The following is a 22,464-nucleotide window of genomic DNA, read 5'->3' on the forward strand; positions in this document are numbered from 1 at the left end:
GCCCCGCGCTCGTTCATGGCTGGTGCCCCGTCGCTTGTGCATGCAGGCCAATATGGACAATCTCGTCCATATTTGCCTGCACTGCTATGGAGCCGGGTGACGGGGGGAGTGAAGTAACTTCACTTTCCCCGTCACTGCCCTCCCGCCGCGGGTCGCCTGTCGGCCGTATCCGCCATCAGGCAGGTCGGTGGCTGATCGACAAATGTGTAGGGCCCATAAGACTGTGTAGGCAAGGCAATTTTGACTATATTGTGTACAATCTAGTTTATAGTATAGTCAAAATTGTCACTTATTCAAAATCTCACATAGTCAAAATCTCAAGAAAAGATAGTCAATATCGGTAATTCTGGGCTCCGAAGAGTTCAAGGGAAACTAAAACTGGCACTTAGTCAAAATCTCACCATGTGTATGCACCTTAAGCTGCTCAGAGGAAATGTGCTAGAAAACTTGTTAGCTGACAGTAATGCTCTACAGTGCAACTTATCTGGATTCCTCTGAAGATATGCTCAACACTACTGTGCATATTTTTTGTACTATTTGAAAGAACTGTCTAGTATTGCTCTACAGTTAAAATACCTGTGTTATTCATAAAACCTGTGTCTTGCAAACATTTCTCCATTCTGCAACTACTTGATACATTTAGGAGATCGGTTGGCATTTCTACATTGTTCAAAATACTTGTGCTATGGAATGGATCTTCCCAGTAATTCTCTGGAGTGCAATTATCTGTGCTATTTGGAAATCCTGCTATCAGTGCAATTTACCATTTCTATTCTGATTATCTGGTTAGCTGTTTTATACACAGTTTTAGCATTAGTGAGTCTTTTTTTACATGTTTTGACAACAGCTATCAAGCAGAATGCTTCACGGCTTACCTTGAGAAAGACCCCGGTGGAGGGTCGGAACGCGTGGGTGCCGCTGCTGGGGACCAGACGATCCGGAGTTCGGGTAGAAGCAGAGGAACCTGGGACTGCAGCCAAGGACTTTCCCTCTGATTTCCAAAGCGTTTAAGAACTGAGCGCTGCCAGTTCTTCACTTAGAACTGGTAATTATCCATCTACGGATCTGTTTTGGATACTCCAGCCTTTTTTAAAGTACTTTCACATGTTGCTGATATGCATGGATTGGAGATTATTTATGCCTATTTGAGAACTTGTGACATAGTTCTCTTATTACATCGGTAATTGCAACAATATTCACAGCTACGTGTATTTTATGTTCAGTGTTGTAACCTGTGTAGAAACAGTCATTGTTTGTACTTAATATCCTTGCAGGGATATTTTTATGTTTTATATTTTATGATTAAAAAAATGGATTACACTATGGTATTTCTATCTTCTCTCTTGCAAATTTTATGACATCTGACGGAGAGAGAAACAAAGTTGCATATACCATCTATCATATTGGAATAAGTATCCATTTTATATTATTGTCTGCGCTGGTGGAACTATTTCTCTACTTTTTTATCTATTTACTTGTGGTGGAGGGTTGGAAATACCTCTTTGTGAGTTTGTAGTACCACTAGCAGCACATTGCGCACTTAGAACCATATGCTCATTCTGTCTTCACATGCTTGTAAGTAGTCCTGCATTCATTTTCATAAGCATGACTGACTACGTTCCTATCAGGGCTTCCTCAGAAGGATTCTTGAGTGCTACGCCTGTTGTTGTTGTTGTTGTTGTTGTTGTTGTTGTTGTTGCTACTGCTGTGCATGGATCTTCATCCAAGAAGGGAACCAGGAAGACTATACTGGTAGTAGTTTAATAAAACAATTGACTGTTAAACATTCCTTTTCAATGGTGAACAAGTATGACAGCAGTCACCCAGTTGCACAGCGGATTATTGACACCATAACACCTATGCTGGTATTAGATGCGCGTCCAGTATCCACCATTAATACAGTGAGTTTTAGAAAGTTAATTGGGGTCCTGTGTCCACACTATCAAATCCCATCTAAATTCCACTTCACTAGAAAAGCAATACTCAGTCTGTACAAGAACATTAAAAATAAACCTTATTAGTGTCCTCCGAAATACCATTGTACCCACTGTCCACTTAACCAAAGATATGTGGAGAAGCAGGGCAAACTAACGATAATGACTGTGACAGCACGCTGGGTAGGTGTATTGCCAACAGCAGCAGCATCATCGAAAAGATGCCAGCTTATTCAGAGGCAGACTTCTCTGTGTATCACCAGTTTCATAAAGAGGTAATATATACAACATAAGGGCAGGGGGGAGGTACCAAGGACATATTGAACCTCTTTTCTTTGCATTATGCACTTTTTTTTGCTAACTGTCTTCTTGTGTACAGTAGACGACAAATATTTGAATAGTTTATTAGATTGCCATCCTGTCTGCCACTGCAGTGCCATTCTGTTTCCTAGATGTTGGAAGTTTAAGTGCCACATGTTTGTGCCTCCCACTGCTGTCACTTAGCTTAGTCATCCGGCTAGCTTGGTGCAACTTTTTGGCCTAAACTGGAAGAAAACAATATTGTGAGCTGTGAGGTCGCCAAAACTGACTGGAAATAACTGGAAATTAATGTTATTGAGGTCAGTAATGCTGTAGGAGCAAAAACCAGACCAAATTCTGTGATTTTAGCTGTGTTTATGATTTTTTTACAAAAATACGGATCCAAACCAAAAACCCACAAGGGTGGTTTTGGCAAAACCAAATACAGATCCAAAACATGAGGGAAATACAGATCCAAAACCAACACCAAAACATGGGGTCAGCGCACATGTATAGTTAATAAAGGACATTTGTTTGTTTATTCACCAGGATGCCTTGGGATGCTGGATGGTTGGTGTCCACTATATGGGCCCCAGGAAGAACTTCAGGGGGGATGATCTGCTTCCTTCTCAAAACATGCATAGTGGACCAGAGCTGCGCGACCACCCCCAGTCCTGCGTCCCTTGCAGAACTCTCTTGTTTTGAGCGCCCTCTTGATGTCCCCAAAGCACTTCTTTATATTCTTGAGATCCCGCCGGCAAGAACTCACAGCATTGACAGTGTCCAGCACCAACCTCCCCATCACCTTCTTGCTGTACGCTGGTGTTTTATGTGCCTGGGCACCAAGAAGACATGGATACACTTGCACCATGGCATGGACCAGGGCACAGTTTTCATGGTAAGGAATCAAACATTATGCCCAGTCTGTGTCTTCTGGGGTGCAGGTCTAGCTGGATTCTCTTTTTCCTCCTCCTCTTGCTTCGCCTCCTCGCTGCTCTTTTCCTCCTCCTCTTCCTCCTCCTCTTCCTCCTCAGTGTCAACATGGGTTTGGATCACCTCCTCTTCCTTCTGGATCTCCTCACCACTTGTGCACAGTCTGAAAGACATGGCTCAAACACAAAGCTCCAAAACTTTCTCATTCAGCACAGCACAAACTCCCTTCCAGTCTCTTTCACAAACCTATCAAAGGACAAAATGAAGGATCAGGCGCTTATGTAGGGTGTGTGAGGTATAAATCAAGAGACTTTTGGGAGCCAATGGCTGACCTTCTATAAAACTGTGCAACTCGCATTAGGAAACTCACATTCCAGTTGGTGAGAAACTCACATGTTTCTTGGTGTGTATTCTCATGAGAAGATACATGCGAGTTATGTTTGTGCCTGAAAATTCGCACCCTATTACATTTGCGAGTTGCCAGACAACCGGATCCCACCCAGCACCCCTTGCGATGCACGCCTGACTGGAAGCATGTGCAGATGCCTATATATCGCACAGGACAGTTCTTACCGCAAGAGCTGTCCTTTGTTATGATTTTCATGCATAAGTTGATATTAAATACCAATATGCATGCAGACATTGGCGGGATGCATCACAAGCAAAATGCAATGCTTTGTGCATACCGCCCATATTGTTGACACCACAATGTCAACAGACAGGCTGTTAGGTTTAGGGATTAAAGGGAGGGATAGGAATATCAAAGAATTACTTAAAGGCCAGGGATCGGTGCTCTGAAGTGATGGTTACATGATTGATAGGATACAGCTGCAGCCACCAGGAGCAGGTAAGTCACCACTATCATATCATACCCAACCCCTTTAATACAACCTATACCAGTATAACTAAATGCCTGATACTGTATATACTGTACTACATTGTAAAAAAAAGATAACATTGATATAAAAATAACTAAACCAGTGCAAATGTTATTGCAAGCGGAGAGAACCCGTCAGTATTTATCTGCTGGAAAACCTCAGTAAGTGCAGAAAGAGGAAGAAGGGTTTTGTACGGCTCTGTATCACTGTGTGATGGGATATTCAGCAAAGTGCATACAGATATACTCTGCCTCATCCTCTGCTGTCACTCCACTAATTGTCAGAGAGAAATCATATCCTGATCCAGATCCAGTGAATCTTTCTGGGATCCCAGACTGACGTTCATTTGCCCAGATGATTAGAAGCTTTGGAGGCTGTCCTGATTTCTGTTGGTACCAGGCTAAGCATTCTTTGGAATTTGTGCTGTAAAAGATGCTGGAACTGGCTGTACATGAGATGGTGACTTTACCTCCTGGTGACACAGAGATATAACCTGGGGTCTGAGTCATCACAATCTCTCCATATGAAGCTAATAATAACACAGAGATAATAGATAATTAATGATCATGACAGGTAATATAAATATTATATTATCATCCTAATATATCTACAGCAACGTTGTATTAGTATATTTATTATATCGGACAAAAATACAATATATCACTTTACCGTGGATGTAAAGATAAAAGAGGCAGAGTAGATATGTCAGACAAATCATCTTTATGTCTCCTGACTGTCACAGACGCAGATCAGGGGCTTCCAGACAGACTATTTATATCACACAAAGTCCCTATGGAAATAACGTTAGATGCTGTGTATGTAAAACAGGAAATATGCAAATGAGTCACATTATATAACATCAGATGTGACTTATCTATCATCAGGAAGTCAGATGACATATAATAAGCATTGGGAGACTATGGCACAGATTTATCAAGCCTTGGCGAGTGATAACTTGCATGGTGATAAAGTACCAACCAATCAGTTCCTAACTGCCATGTTACAGGCTGTTTGAGAAATGACAGGAGCTGATTGGTTGGTACTTTATCACCGTGCAATTTACCCCTCTAAAAGGCTTTCTAAGTCTGGACCTATAACTAGTAGTTTGGACGTGATTTGCGGGGTTATGAGCATGCATAATGCATAAAGTATTGGAACCACAGCCTTAGGTAACTGTAGCTGTTGTGTCTGGCATTACCAGGCTTTATTTTTACTCTGTCTTTCAATCTGTCCCATAGAGGTGTAAATGCATTTCATGTGCCCCGAACCAAAATAGACATTGTGACCCTCCATTTTTGATTGACATGTTGCTAGCGTTCCAGCAAACTGGGTGTATCGACCCCATTTTCTGGGCATGATGAGGTCAGTGGCTGTGTCCTTGGAAGCAGCGTCACTGGTCCTGGCAGAATGATTTTGCCAGACATCCTGAGTCACCTGAGGGTGACTCATGTGTCCAATGATCACTCAGATGATCCGATGCTGCATCCTCCGACACAGCAGCAGATCACACAGCCGGCAGTTGGCATCTTTGTACCTAGGTTGCCTCCAGCAGCTTTACCATAGCTGCAGCGTACACAGACACAGTGGTGAGGAAATTAGTATCCACCTCTGATCAGCCCCAGAATGACCCCCTGGATCTATATGGAATATATAATACCGCTGCTGTTCATGTGATGAACCAGACATCCAAATTATTGGATACACAGCACAGGTACAGTATCACCTGAAACGTAATTGTGTCTCCAGATGCGATGGTCCAAGTCCTTATAGTTAGCACTCAACACTGTAATGATCCCGATGGCTATCAATGCCATTTCATTATGAATCGTAAACAGCATAGGCACTAATGGTGAAGAGCCGGCCTGTCAAACATGAGGCCCAATGCACGTTTTTTGCGGCCCAACAGTGTTGGCTCAAAGTACATATAATGTGGCCCAGTCCTGCAGGTGTGGAGGTACGCTCTGGTGTGACGTACTGCTAAGATTCTGGCCGCTGGTATGACATTCCACCGGAGGTGCCGCTGAGCAAGACCATGGTGCTCAGTGGCTGTTAGCGGCCATTATTATGAAGCTCCACCGCTGAGCACCATGGTCTTGCTCGGCGGCACCTCTTCCTTTTCCAGGGATGCTGGGACCGTGGGGACATCATCACCTCCTCCTCAGCTATTTCCTGCTCTACGAAACAGTGGTGGTGACACCCTGGGGAAAAATACTTTATTACCATTGTACTAACAAGAATTGAATGGGCATATAGACCCTTGAGCAGTTGACATCTTTTTTGGTGTTTAAGAAAATGTATATGAAAAATAATTTTTGAATATTTTACTTGTCTTTTAACAATAAAAAAAAGTTTTTATATTTTGGGTGTACTTGGGTATAGCTTTATTGGACAACAAATCAGTATTATTATCATGGTTAGATCTTACCACATTATTTTGTAACAGCACATTAAGGAACTTCTAATATATATATATCTACTTTTTTTTTCTTCAATAAGGTCATATTCTCCTTACACATATATTCTGTATATATAGATATGACTTGTGCTTCCACTCTATCCCTCGACAATGCTGCATCCCCAATGCCCTTCATCACAGGGAAGTACAAGGTAGCAAAAGCAGGCTCATGGGTCTTAATATATATGATACAAATACCCACAGGGGGCTTTCAAAATTGCACATAAGACTTTTTATTTTCTTGTGGTCCGCACACTCTTAGACCGTGAATATTCTTCCCTGTTTCGATTTTGAGTTTGACATGCCTGGTGAAGAGTCTTTCCACATAATGTAACAGCACAGTGATGCACGGACCTGGTGGTCAATAAAGTTTTCAACTAAAGCGTTTCGGCTCTGTATTGGCAGCTGTTTCAAAGGAACACTGACTGCTCTCTCACAGTTTATTGTTTCCAAGTGGTATTCTACTTATAAATTGTGGAAGTCTTTATAGCAGCCAGCCCTGAGTGTGCTGCCACACTAACTGTCACTGCACCACCGGCAATTACCTCACCTCCTCTCTGTGCCACAATTATTCCTGCTTCTTAAGAAAGGTTGGGGATGAATTGAAGAGTGAGATAAAGATGGAGAATATAGAAGTGAATAGCAAGTTTGCAGAATCAGTGAGATGAAGGATCTAGGTTGTTATCAGGGCCATAAGGTTTGTGGTACAGCCGGTGCCATCACACAGGGTGAAGTGCCCTGGGGTTGGCACCCTCTGTGTCTCTATATGTGGCTAGCAGTTTCCCTGCTGCAGTGCCGTCCTTTGGACATTACAGCCATGCACCTTCCAAGCTGGACAGCTGCTCCGAGCATCCTAAAGATGATGTAGAAGTGAGCCGGAACTGGTGTGCTCACCCATCCACCCAGCTGGATGCAGACTTATGACAGTATGCGCATGGGAGGGTGGGCAGTGATTGCACAGGGCAGGAGGGCACACAGTTATGCGGATGGTTGTGGTGGAAGTGGAGAGATTGGCAGTATGGTATGAATGAAGGAGTCAAAGCACCAGACAATATTTATTACACCAGCATCATAGGTTCTTTCCTGCCATGCCTGAGTAATGCCAGAGCTGCATTAGACTGCCTGAGTCTCTCTGAGCCCACAAATAAAATATGAGGAAGATGTCTGCCCTTCTCTGATTCCTTTGTGCATAGCAATTATCTCCACCTGAAATCATGTTCTCTCAAACACATTGCTCTTTTGTGTGTGTTCTTTATTTATAGCTGTGCAGAGACGGGCATGCCATCCCTTCAGTAGAGAGGTGATGTGGGACCATATGATGCTTATTGCTTTGAAAGCTGTTTTGGCCTCAACATTTTCCAGTTTTATGATGAATTAGCAGCTCAACCAATTTGTTTTCCCCAGCAGAATGAGCATCACAATGGGAGCAGCAAAATAACCTTACATCTCCTTGCACTTAGCTTAGGAAACCCATTAATTAGCTGACATTAGTTTCTTCAAGTGGAATGTTCCATTGGTGCCTTCTTAGACCCCTTGCTGTGCACTGTACGGTGGTGCACACAGGGGGTTACTGCACATACAGAAAGGCCTCTGACTTAGCAATTCATTTTCCATAGACTGAGAAAGCATCGTCTCCACCTCTGTAGTGGCCATGGCCCATGATCGAAGCTGCCATGCATGACGGCTGTTCCTCAGACAGAGACATGGTCAGTGAAGCTGCTGTGCACACCCAGTCATTGCATCTCTGCTCATATGCCATCTGTTATCTGTCTCCAGTGTTCAGCCTCCAACTATCCTCAGCCCTTGAATTGTATAAGTACAGTATGGTGTGTATGGTATATAATAGAGTCTGAGTTTACTCAACTTACGAGATACCAGCCAAACTCGGACATTTTTTTAAAGGGGCAATCATTTACAATTAGAGATGAGTGGGTTCGGTTCCCTGAGAACCAAATCCCCCCAAACGTCACGATCCGAGTCCGGATCCGAGTCCGGCTTGGGAATTCCCGCCAGACTCGGAAACCAGAAAGAGGTAAAATGTCATCATACCACTGTCGGCTTTTCACGGGAATTGGATCCCATATAAATAGTCGTGCTTCGCCGCCATTTTCACTCCGGACTTGGAGAGTGAGGGAGACAGACCTCTGTCTCTCTGTGAGTTGTGGCATCGGGTGGGGTCAGTGTGTGCTCTGTAGGGGTGCTGTTCCTGTCACTGTGGTGTACCTGTGCTGTGTTAGGGGTGCTGTCCTGGCTGTCACTGGTGTTTCATGTGCTGTTATGGCCAAGTGCTGCAGCTGTACATGGGTGTTGTTGTCGTAGCTGTCACTGAGTGGTACAGGGGGCTGGGGCACTGTAAAATAAAGGGGTGCTGATGTCTTAATAACATTACACTGGCCCTGTCTGCTATACAAATTCAGGGGTGCAGTTCTTACAAATTAAAAGCACACTGCTCCTTTATTCTGTCAAATATAGGGGTGATGATGTCTTAATAATATTACACTGGCCCTGTCTGCTATAAAAATGCAGGGGTGCAGTTCTTACAAATTAAAAGCACACTGCTCCTGATTGCTGTTAAATATAGGGGTGCTGATGTCTTAATAACATTACACTGGCCCTGTCTGCTTTAAAAATTCAGGGGTGCAGTTCTTACAAATTAAAAGTGCACTGCTCCTTTATTCTGTCAAATATAGGGGTGATGATGTCTTAATTATATTACACTGCACCTGTATGCTATAAAAATGCAGGGGTGCAGTTCTTACAAATTAAAAGCAAGACTGTATGGAAAGAGGAGACTCCTACGACCATTTGCACACCCTCTGCAAGTGCTGGGAAGAGCATCGCCAGTCCAGTTGCTGATATTGAGATTGAGGATGTCGCTGTAGACGTACACCAGGATGAGGAGGATATTGGTGTAGCTGGCGCTGAGGAGGAAGTTGACGATGAGGAGTCTGATGGTGATGTGGTTTGTTTAAATAAGGCCCCAGTGGAGACAGTTGTTGTCTGTGGGATGAGAAAGCCCATTGTCATGCCTGGGCAAAATACCAAATAAGCCAAGTCTTCGGTGTGGAATTATTTCTCCACAAATCCAGACAACAGGTGTCGAGCCATGTGTTGCCTTTGTCAATCCGTAATAAGTAGGGGTAAGGACATTAACCACCTAGGAAATTTCTCACTTATACGTCACCTGCAAAGCATTCATCAGAAGTCTCTGTCAAGTTCAGAAAGAGTGTAAGAAGTCCACTAACACCTAAATCCCTTCTTCCAGTTGTACCCAAGCTCCTGCAAGCCACACCACCAACTACCTCAAAGTCAATTTCCTCCTCAGTCAGGAACATCAGTAGTCCTGCAGGCCATGTCACTGGCATGTCAGACGAGTCCTCTCCTAACTGGGATTCCTCCGGAGGATCCTTGGGTTGCTGCTTTGAATCGATCGTCATCCCAGAGGGGAAGTCGGAAGACCACTTGTACTACTTCAACTAAGCAATTGATTGTCCAACAGTCCTTTGCGAGGAAGATGAAATATGACAGCAGTCACCCTATTGCAAAGCGGATTACCGAGGCCATAATAACTATGCTGGTGTTAGACAGGCATCCGGTATCTGCCATTAGTGTAGTAAGATTTAGACAGTTGATGGACGTTCTGTGTCCCGGTACCAAATCCAATCTAAATTGCAGCAGCATCTCACAAACGACAACTCGTTCTTAGGCAGGCTACGCTGTGTATCACCGGTTTCTGTAAGAGGCACACCACTGACAACTCTTATGAAAACTGAGGGACATCATTGCACAATGGCTTAACCCACTTAGACTCTCCTGGGAATTTGTGATATCGGACAATATTGTTCATGCATTACATCTGGGCAAATTCCAGCATGTCCCATGTTTTGCACATACAATTAATTTGGTGGTGCAGAATTTTTTGAAAAATGACAGGGGCATGCAGGAGATGCTGTCGGTGGCCCACAAAATTGCGGGCCACTTTTGTCATTCAGCCACTGCGTGCCGAAGACTGGAGCACCAACAAACACTCCTGAACCTGTCCTGCCATCACCTGAAGCAAGAGGTGGTATCGAGGAGGAATTCAACACTATATGCTTCAGAGGATGGAGGAGCAGCAAAAGGCTATTCAAGCCTATACATCCACCTACGATATAGGCAAAGGAGGGGAAATGCACCTGACTCAAGCACAGTGGAGAATGATTTCCATTTTGTGAAAGGTTCTCCCACCCTTCAAACTTGCCACACATGAAGTCAGTTAAAACACTGCCAGCCTGAGTCAGGTCATTCCCCTCATCAAGCTTTTGCAGAAGCAGCTAGAGAAATTGAAGGAGGAGCTAAGACGGAACGATTCCGCTAAGTATGTGGGACTTGTAGATGGAGCCCTTCATTTGGTTTTCAAGGGTGGTTAATCTGTTGAAATCAGAGCGCTATATATTGGCCACCGTACTCGATCCTAGGTTTAAAGCCTACGATGTATCTCTCTTTCTGGCAGACACAAGTCTGCAGAGGTGCAAAGATCGGCTGGTGAGAAAATTGTCAACTCAAGCGGGACGTGACCCGTCGTCAGCTCCTCCTTCATTTTCTCCCACAACTGGGGCAGTGAGAAAAAGGATAACATCTCCGAGCCCACCCGCTAGCGGTGATGCAGGGAAGTCAGGAGCAAGTGTTAAAATCTGGTCTGGACTGAAGCAGCTGCCAACAATTACTGACATGTCTACTGTCACTGCATCTGATGCTGTCACCATTGAAAGAATGGTGGAGGATTATATGGGTGACAGCATCACTATTGGCATGTCAGACAGTCCGTATGTATACTGGCAGGAAAAAGAGGCAATTTGGAGGCTGTCTTTATTTTACCTAAGTTGCCTCCCTCCAGTGTGCACTCTGAAAGATTGTTTAGTGCAGCTGGTAACCTTGACAGCGATCGGCATAGGAGGTTACTCCCACAAAATGTTGAGAAGATGATGTTCATCAAAATTAATTATAAATTCCTCCAGGAAGACCTTTACCAGCAATTGCCTCCAGACAGTACACAGGGACCTGTGATGGTGGATTCCAGTGGGGACAAATTAATACTCTGTGAGGAGGAGGATGTATACACTGAAAGGGGTGAAGATAAGGATGACATCTTGCCTCTGTAGAGCCAGTTTGTGCAAGGAGAGATTAATTGTTTCTTTTTTGATGGGGGATTAATTGCTTCTTTTTTGTGGGGGCCAAAACAAACTAATCATTTCAGCTACAGTCATGTGGCAGACCCTGTCGCTGAAATGATTGGTTTGTTAAAGTGTGCATGTCCTGTTTATACAACATAAGAGTAGGTGGGAGGGCCCAAGGACAGTTCCATCTTGCACCTCTTTTTTTCCTTTGCATTATGTGCTGTTTGGGGCCTAGTTTTTAAAACTGCCATCCTGTCTGCCACTGCAGTGCCACTCCTAGATGGGCCAGGTGTTTGTGCCGCACACTTGTGTCGCTTAGCTTAGTCATCCAGCGACCTCGGTGCACCTCTTTTTTTCTTTGCATTATGTGCTGTTTGGGGCCTAGTTTTTAAAACTGCCATCCTGTCTGCCACTGCAGTGCCACTCCTAGATGGGCCAGGTGTTTGTGCCGCACACTTGTGTCGCTTAGCTTAGTCATCCAGCGACCTCGGTGCACCTCTTTTTTTTTCTTTGCATCATGTGCTGTTTGGGGCCTAGTTTTTAAAACTGTCATTCTGTCTGTCACTGCAGTGCCACTTCTAGATGGGCCAGTTGTTTGTGCTGCCCACTTGTGTCACTTAGCTTAGTCAACTAGCGACCTCAGTGCAACCTTTTGGCCTAAAAACAATATTGTGAGGTGTGAGGTGTTCATAATAGACTGGAAATGAGTGGAAATGAATGTTATTGAGGTTAATAATATCGTAGGATCAAAATTACCCCCAAATTCTGTGGTTTTAGCTGTTTTTATGTTTTTTTCAAAAATCATCCAGATCCAAAACCAAAACCCGAAAGGGTGGTTTTGGCAAAACCAATCCAGATCCAAAACACGAGCAGGAAACCAGATCCAAAACCAAAACACAAAAAGTGCCTTCCGCACATCTCTATTTACAATGCACGGTTTTGCCTTGTGAATGATTGCCTTATTAGAAAAATGTCCGAGTTTGTCCGGCATCCCGCACGTAATTCATTTATAACTTTTGGCAGATCTTCAGAGGGAATTAAATGTTTGATTTTAGCTATGTTTGGTTAACGTATAGACTTACCTTCATTATTAATCAAAAGGTTTCTTATTCTTATCTTACTAAAGATGAGAAGGAGGCACTTACAGTATATCGTTGAAGAACAATAATGAAATTGTCATACGTCCTTCAGACATAGGTGGTACTACAGTCCTTCTTAATAGGAGTGATCATGTACAGGAGATTAGGACCTCTTCATGGTGTGGACTGGTGGTGAGCAACTCCTGACACAGTTCATAGACTCTCTGAATGTCCTGGACACCTATATTATTTTTACATTAGTTTCTCAGGGAATTATCTTAATGTTTGTATTTCCAATATGGACAATAAATTATCTACAAAAATCTTTAGGAAGCCACAGTGAAGAATACTGTTCTGGTGGCAGATAGCTTTCATCCAACACCACTGAAACATGGTTTTCCTTTTAACTTCTACGTGTGGTACACATCTCATCCGAAGCCACAGAACTATCAGAAACTTTAAATGATATGGGCGATAGATTTATAAGCAGGGGCTATACTGAAAGGGAAACAAAAGAGTATGGATCAGATGATTTTTACTTCAACGTTTTCTATTGCTTTCAGGCATATACGTAATACAGTACTGCGTCATTGGCACATAATTCAATCGGATGACCTGATTGGGACCTTTTTGTCAGGAAAAGCCACTCTTTTATTATAAGATAAATGGCATTATTAAGGACACAGTAGGAAAGTGTGAAATACTGTAGGTCAAATTAGGACCAAAAATTGTCTGCAACCAAAAAAAGGTGTTTTTAAGTGTCATGAGGGTGTCATTTGCAAATACCTATGCCTTGGAGATTCCTTTGTCAATCGTAAGAGAGATATCAAATACACCATAAGGAACTGGGGTGCAAAAATAGGGCAGCAGCTGCTCTGGACTGATGAGATAAAATGTGAAATATTTGGCTGTAACAGAAGACAGTTTGTTGGCCGAAGGGCTGGAGAGCGGTACAATAATGAGTGACTGTAGGCAACAGAGCATACTCAGAGCTCGGCCCATGTCATACTCTACCCAAAGAGCGTGTCTGGTTCCACAAATGGGCGTGCCTATGCTTAAATGCTTGATTAGCAAAGTGTAGCAAAGTTTGATGTACTTTAGGTCCAATTAGGACCAAATAATTGTTTGCAACCAAAAAAAGTTGTTTTAAGTGTCATGGGGGTGTCATTTGCAAATACTGTAGATGTGCCTTGGAGATTCCTTTGTCGATCATAAGAAGGATATCAAATACACCATACGGCATCATCTGGATTGCGATAGCCATTTTGTTGTCTATTTGATTAAATGCCCCAGCAATCTTCTCTATGTTGGAAAAACAATATGAGCATTGAAAGAGAGGCTGTCGATGCATCGTTCCCCCATAAAAAAGCCCACACTTCTTTAGACTGCAGTACATCACCTGTCTGTAGGTATTTTGCTCTATATATAAACACAACATCAAGGACTTTTGCTGTATGCCTATTGATTGTGTTGCACCCAGAGCCGGCCTTAGCTATAGGCAGGCTAGGCATTTGCCTAGGGCATCCAAGCATGTGAAGGGGCATCCAAGCATGTCCCTGCAGTATCTCATGCTGGGAGGGACAGTCTGCAAACTACCTGTATCTTTCCAAATGTATTCAATCAGTACTGGTATAGACTGCTGTTTACATTTGTCAAATAAAATGCACACTGGCCCTCATTCCGAGTTGTTCGTCGCTAGCTGCTTTTAGCAGCATTGCACACGCTAAGCCGCCGCCTACTGGGAGTGTATCTTAGCATAGCAGAATTGCGAACGAAAGATTAGCAGATTTGCGATTAGAAATTTCTTAGCAGTTTCTGAGTAGCTCGAGACTTACTCCTACACTGTGATCAGTTCAGTCAGTTTCGTTCCTGGTTTGACGTCACACACACGCCCAGCGTTCGCCCATACACTCCCCCGTTTCTTCAGACACTCCCGCGTTTTTCCCAGAAATGCCAGCGTTTTTTCGCACACTCCCAGAAAACGGTCAGTTTCCGCCCAGAAACACCCATTTCCTGTCAATCACACTACGATCACCAGAACGATGAAAAATCCTCGTTAGGCCGTGAGTAAAATACCAAACTTTTGTGCTAATTTACTTGGCGCAGGCGCACTGCAAACATTGCGCATGCGCAGTTTGCGACTAATCGCTCCGTAGCGAAAAAATCTAACGAGCGAACAACTCGGAATCACCCCCACTGTCCCTTAAAGTTCTTTAAACTCCCTCCACATGCTTGAATGCCCCTGACTTGTGAGACAGACAGCAGAAGCCTGGTAACTGCAATTCCTGGACCTTTGACATTTTCACTGACTATATAAGGTTATTACTGGATGGCTCCTTATGATACCACATGTGTATTTGGAAGACTGCTTCACATAAATCTGACATCACCTATACTGCTTGTGCACATGGGAGAAGGGGACCCTGCCATCCTGTGTGTGTCCCTTATCCCTGTGCAAACCCCAGGTGTGTGCAGGGACATAACATGGGCAGTGTTCTCCCCACACTTTATTTCCTAGTCAGTCCATGCCGTAAAATTCCCCTGCCAGGATGGCATACCCTGTGGGTGCCCCTTTAACGGGTGTGAGCGCAAGCACGCACCCACCCACCCATCCTGCCACTCCCATCTCACAAAACGCAGTCACGGATCCAGGGAGCTGCATGGGCGCACACACTGACTGCAAGCACACCAGCAAGCAAAACAAAGTTTTATTTAAAAAGCTACTAGCATTACTAATGTGGGGCATATGTGTAAGGTGGATTACTGTGTGGCATTATGTGTATTATGGGCATTACTAATGTGAGGCATATGTGTAAGGTGGATTACTGTGTGGCATTATGTGTATTATGGGCATTACTAATGTGGGGCATATGTGTAAGGTGCATTACTGTGTGGCATTATGTGTATTATGGGCATTACTAATGTGGGGCATATGTGTAAGGTGGATTACTGTTTGGCATTATGTGTATTATGGGCATTACTAATGTGGGGCATATGTGTAAGGTGCATTACTGTGTGGCATTATGTGTATCATGGGCATTACTAATGTGGGGCATATGTGTAAGGTGCATTACTGTGTGGAATTCTGTGTATTATGGGCATTACTAATGTGGGGCATATGTGTAAGGTGTATTACTGTGTGGAATTCTGTGTATTATGGGCATTACTGTGTGCCATTATGCAGGGTTGAACTGGCACATGTGGTAACCCCCTGGTGGGCCCCACTGCCTAAATGTTGCTGGGTCAGATGCAGAACTAGAGGCGGTGCTAGGGGGCACCAGACAAAATTTTGCCTAGGGCATCAAATTGGCTAGGGCCGGCTCTGGTTGCACCTTTGCGACGTGGTGGGACTGAAATACTGTAGACTTCTTTTACAGAGGAAATGCTTCTAGATTGACCCATTGAACGGTATCTGGTTGATAGATAGACAGTGTCTAGTTAGACAGTCAATAGATAGACACCACATGTTAGACAGACATTAGGTTGACAGGTCAAAAGGTCGACAGGGCCAAAAGGTCGACATGAAAATGGTTGACATAAAAAGATAGACAAATATTTTTTTAACATGTTTTTGTACTATTTCATACCTTCTCTATCCATGTCGGCATAGAGTTGGTTATAAACCTTGTGGCAAGCGCAGCGAACCACCGAGCCCGAAGCGTGGCGAGTGAAGTGAGCCCCGCGAGGGTATGCCTTTCTACAATTGGGGGTCCCAGATGACAAAACTATCCACACAAACACCAAAAATGCAAAAAACATGGTGTCTACCTTTTTCATGTCGACAATTTTCATGACGACCTTTTGACCCTGTCGACCTTTTTCATGTCGACCTTTTGACCCTGTCGACCTTTTGACCCTGTCGACCTAATGTATGTATAACATATGGTGTCTATCTATTGACTGTCTAACTAGACACTATCTTTTATACCGGAACCCCATTGAACACCCTTGTTCCAAACATGCTCAATGAAGGCCAATACCTTGTTTCCTAGGAATGTTTTCTGGGACCAGATTTCTCTTTGATGAATATTAAGTATATATTACTATGTTTCTTACCACTGTTTCTTATATGTCTGTTCTTTTTGGTTGTATATATCCATTTTTTTTTCTTTTATATCTGTTCTTGTACTAACCATCCACTGCAGTGTCCTTAAGGGACGCTAATCTTTGTATAGATTACAATATGGGATCAAAGGTTGTACTATAAATTACAGTTGCTGGGCTGCTACTTTAGGCTGCGACTGTTATATTATGCGTTTGGCTGTTTGTTGTTGCCATGACACTTTGGGGGAGATTCAAATATTTGAAAAGTCGGTTGGGTGTCTGTTTTATCCTGTCTATTAGATAGGAAAAAACAGACTCCCAACTGACTTTTCAAACATTTGAATCTCCCCCTTTTAGTGAGTGTCCTGATGGTTTATTTAAGTTGCTATGACTGCGGGACGCAATTACTGGTCACGGGATTAGCAGGATAGATGACCCTGCAGTGTTAGCTGTCACTGTTGCTACGTGATGCGGCTTCTGGTCTTGAACTTCCAGTTTCAAGTTGGACACAAGCCTGCAGCTGGGATGGTTTCTTACACAGGTGAGATTGTTTTGCACACTTATACAGGTACAGATGTGGGCTTTATTGATATGCAGTTGGTGCAGTTAGCAGCACCGAAACAACTGTTGACCGGATGCTGACATTATGCAGGAAAATGACTGGCTTATTGTCTCTGATAACCCCATGACACAGGTTAAGTATTATAACTGATTGCCATCACTTCTTTGTTTACAATTTGTTGGATTACACAAGCACTTTATATTGTGTTTTAAGTTTTTAGTTTTTTTTGCTATATATGTATGTACTGGTTCCTTTTGGATGAGAGAGAGAAAGAGAGATAGAGAGAAATATACTGCTCTCCAGGCCTTCAGTAAACAAACTGCCTACTGCTACAGCCAAATACTAAAATTTTTGACTTCAGTGCAGAACACCTGCTGACGTTTTTCTGCACCACTGTTCCTATGTTTTCATGCATAGTTGAGTCAAAACAAGGCCAAGTGACCAAACTACAGTATGCACGAAAACCTAGGAAGTGGGGTGCAAAAATATGGCAGCAGGTGCTCTGGACTGATGAGTCAAAATGTGAAACATTTGGCTAAAATAGAAGGCAATTTGTTGGCCGAATGGCTGGAGAGCAGTACAATAATGAGTATCTGCAGGCAAGAGAGCATACGTGCCTACATTTGAAAACTAGAATCAGGGAGATTACAGTAGGCTGTGCACTCAAAGCTCGGCCCCTGTCATACTCTACCCAAAGAGCGTGTCTAGTTCCACAAATGGACATGCCTATGTGTAAACTCTTGTTGTTGCAAGATAGTTCTTTATAACATTAATAACAATATATTTTGGGAAGTTTTGCAAATATTGATACTAACATTGCTGTCTGCAATACCGGTTTCTTGTTTGCAATATATTTTAGATGAAATATTTATTTTCTTCTAATTCAGCATAACATATATGATAAATGTGATGCCTGCCTATGCAATAAATTCCATGTATGGTCAGTCATTTGACTTCCAGTACACATGCTGCAGCAGCCAGAGACTTCGTCAACATGTTACAATGGTGCGAAGAAATCACACATATCAATTATCCACTACAGGCAATCACCATCACCATAATGAATATAATTGGGGGTTACTCCTCTGCAATGCAATCACAGTAGTGGCAGTAAAGATAGGTACAGTAATGGGAGTAAAGATAGACACAGTAATGGGAGTAAAGAGAGGCACAGTAATGGGAGTAAAGATAGGCACAGTAATGGGAGTAAAGATAGACACAGTAATGGGAGTAAAGACAGGAATAGTAATGGGAGTAAAGATAGGCACAGTAATGGGAGTAAAGATAGGCACAGTAGTGGAAGTAAAGATAGGCACAGTAATGGGAGTAAAGATAGGAACAGTAGTGGTAGTAAAGATAGGCACAGTAGTGGTAGTAAAGATATGCACAGTAGTGGCAGTAAACATAGGCAAAGTAGAAGTAGTAAAGGTAGGTACAGTAGTGGTAGTAAACATAGGCAAAGTAGAAGTAGTAAAGGTAGGTACAGTAGTGGGAGTAAACATAGGCACAGTAGTGGTAGAAAAGATAGGCACAGTAGCGAAAGTAAAGATAGGCACAGTAGTGGAAGGTAAGATAGGCACAGTAGTGGTAGTAAAGATAGGCACAATAGTGGAAGTAGAGATAGGCAAAGTACTGGAAGTAAAGATAGGCACAGTAGTGGTAGTAAAGATAGGTACAGTAGTGGTAGAAAAGATAGGCACAGTAGTAGAAGTAAAGATAGGCACAGTAATGTAAGCAGAGATACTGTAGGCACAGTAGTGGTAGTAAAGATAGGAACAGAAGTGGAAGTAAAGATAGGCACAGTAGTGGTAGTAAAGATAGGCACAGTAGTGGAAGAAAAGATAGAAACATTAGAGATAGTAAAGATCGGCCCAGTAGTGAAATTAAACATAGGCACAGTAGTGGGAGTAAAGATAGGCACAGTAGTGGGAGTAAGGATAGGCACAGTAGTGGTAGTAAAGATAGGCACAGTACTGGAAATAAAGATAGGCACAGTAGTGGTAGTAAATATAGGTACAGTAGTGGAAGAAAAGTTAGGCACAGTAATGGTAGTAAAGATAGGCACAGCAGTGGAAGTAAATAGAGGCACAGTAGTGGAAGTAAAGATAGGCACAGTAGTGGCTGTAAAGATAGGCACAGTAGTTGTAGTAAAGATAGGCACAGTAGTGTTAGAAAAGATAAGCACAGTAGTGGTAGTAAAGATAGGCACAGTAGTGGTAGTAAAGATAGGCACAGTAGTGGTAGTAAACATAGGCACAGTGGTGGTAGTAAAGATAGGCACTGAAGTGGAAGTAAAGATAAGTACAGTATTGGTAGTAAAGATAGGCACAGTACTGGAAATAAAGATAGGCATGGTAGTGGTAGTAAAGATAGGCACAGTAGTGGAAGAAAAGATAGTTACAGTAATGGTAGTAAAGATAGGCACAGCAGTGGAAGTAAATATAGGCACAGTATTGGAAGTAAGATAGGCACAGTAGTGGTAGTAAAGATAGGCACAGTAGTGTTAGTAAAGATAAGCACAGTAGTGGAAGTAAACATAGGCACAGTAGTGGAAGTAAAAATAGGCACAGTATTGGAAGTAAGATAGGCACAGTAGTGGTAGTAAAGATAGGCACAGTAGTGTTAGTAAAGATAAGCACAGTAGTGGAAGTAAACATAGGCACAGTAGTGGTAGTAAAGATAGGCACAGTAGTGTTAGTAAAGATAAGCACAGTAGTGGAAGTAAAGATTGGCACAGTAGTGGTAACAAAAAGGCACAGTAGTGGTAGTAAAGATAGGCACAGAAGTGGAAGTAAAGATAAGCACAGTAGTGGTAGTAAAGATAGGCACAGTACTGGAAGTAAAGATAGGTACAGTAGTGGAAGTAAAGATAGGCACAGTAGTGGTAGTAAAGATAGGCACAGTACTGGAAGAAAAGATAGGCACAGTAGTGGTAGAAAAGATAGGCACAGAGGTGGAAGTAAAGATAGGCACAATACTGGAAGTAAAGATTGGCACAGTAGTGGAAATAACATAGGCACAGTAGTGGTAGTAAAGAAAGGCACAGTAGTGGGAGTAAAGATTGGCAAAATAGTGGTAGTAAAGCAAGGCAGAGTACTGGGAGTAAAGATAGGCACAGTAGCGGTAGTAAAGAAAGGCACAGAAGTGGAAGTAAAGATAGGCACAGTAGTGGAAGTAAAGATAGGCACAGTAGTGGTAGTAAAGATAGACACAGTAGTGGTAGAAAAGATAGGAACAGTAGTGGTAATAAAGATAGGCACAGAGGTGGAAGTAAAGATAGGCACAGTACTGGAAGTAAAGATTGGCACAGTAGTGGAAATAACATAGGCACAGTGGTGGTAGTAAAGATAGGCACAGTAGTGGTAACAAAAAGGCACAGTAGTGGTAGTAAAGATAGGCACAGAAGTGGAAGTAAAGAAAGGCATAGTACTTGAAGTAAAGATTGGCACAGTAGTGGAAATAACATAGGCACAGTGGTGGTAGTAAAGATTGGCACAGTAGTGGTAACAAAAAGGCACAGTAGTGGTAGTAAAGATAGGCACAGAAGTGGAAGTAAAGATAAGCACAGTAGTGGTAGTAAAGATAGGCACAGTACTGGAAGTAAAGATAGGTACAGGAGTGGAAGTAAAGATAGGCACAGTAGTGGTAGTAAAGAGAGGCACAGTACTGGAAGAAAAGATAGGCACAGTAGTGGTAGAAAAGATAGGCACAGAGGTGGAAGTAAAGATAGGCACAATACTGGAAGTAAAGATTGGCACAGTAGTGGAAATAACATAGGCACAGTAGTGGTAGTAAAGAAAGGCACAGTAGTGGAGTAAAGATAGGCAAAATAGTGGTAGTAAAGAAAGGCAGAGTACTGGGAGTAAAGATAGGCACAGTAGCGGTAGTAAAGAAAGGCACAGAAGTGGAAGTAAAGATAGGCACAGTAGTGGAAGTAAAGATAGGCACAGAAGTGGTAGTAAAGATAGACACAGTAGTGGTAGAAAAGATAGGAACAGTAGTGGTAATAAAGATAGGCACAGAGGTGGAAGTAAAGATAGGCACAGTACTGGAAGTAAAGATTGGCACAGTAGTGGAAATAACATAGGCACAGTGGTGGTAGTAAAGATAGGCACAGTAGTGGTAGTAAAGATAGGCACAATAGTGGTAGTAAAGAAAGGCATTGTACTGGGAGTAAAGATAGGCACAGTAGCGGTAGTAAACATAGGCACAGTAGTGGAAGAAAAGATAGGCACAGTAATGGTAGTAATGATAGGCACAGTAGTAGAAGTAAAGATAGGCACAGTACTGGAAGTAAAGATAGGCACAGTAGTGGTAGAAAAGATAGGAACAGTAGTAGAAGTAAAGATAGGCACAGTAGTGGAAGAAAAGAAAGGCACAGTAGTGGTAGTAAAGATAGGCACAGTACTGGAAGTAAAGATAGGCAAAGTAGTGGAAATAACATAGGCACAGTAGTGGTAGTAAAGATAGGCACAGTAGTGGAAGTAAAGATAGGCACAGTAGTGGAAGTAAAGATAGGCACAGTTGAGGTAGTAAAGATAGGTACAATAGTGGTAGTATAGATAGGTACAGTACTGGGAGTAAATATAGGCACAGAAGCGGTAGTAAAGAAAGGCACAGTAGTGAAAGTAAAGCTAGGCACAGTAGTGGTAGTAAAGATAGGCACAGCAGTGGAAATAACATAGGCACAGTAGTGGTAGTAAAGATAGGCACAGTAGTGGTAGTAAAGATAGGTACAATAGTGGTAGTATAGATAGGCACAGTAGTGGAAGTAAAGATAGGCACAGTTGAGGTAGTAAAGATAGGTACAATAGTGGTAGTATAGATAGGCACAGTACTGGGAGTAAATATAGGCACAGAAGCGGTAGTAAAGAAAGGCACAGTAGTGAAAGTAAAGATAGGCACAGTAGTGGTAGTAATGATAGGCACAGTAGTAGAAGTAAAGATAGGCACAGTACTGGAAGTAAAGATAGGCACAGTAGTGGTAGAAAAGATAGGAACAGTAGTAGAAGTAAAGATAGGCACAGTAGTGGAAGAAAAGAAAGGCACAGTAGTGGTAGTAAAGATAGGCACAGTACTGGAAGTAAAGATAGGCAAAGTAGTGGAAATAACATAGGCACAGT

This window comes from Pseudophryne corroboree, chromosome 1, assembly GCF_028390025.1.
Source record: "Pseudophryne corroboree isolate aPseCor3 chromosome 1, aPseCor3.hap2, whole genome shotgun sequence".
Classification (NCBI taxonomy): domain Eukaryota; kingdom Metazoa; phylum Chordata; class Amphibia; order Anura; family Myobatrachidae; genus Pseudophryne; species Pseudophryne corroboree.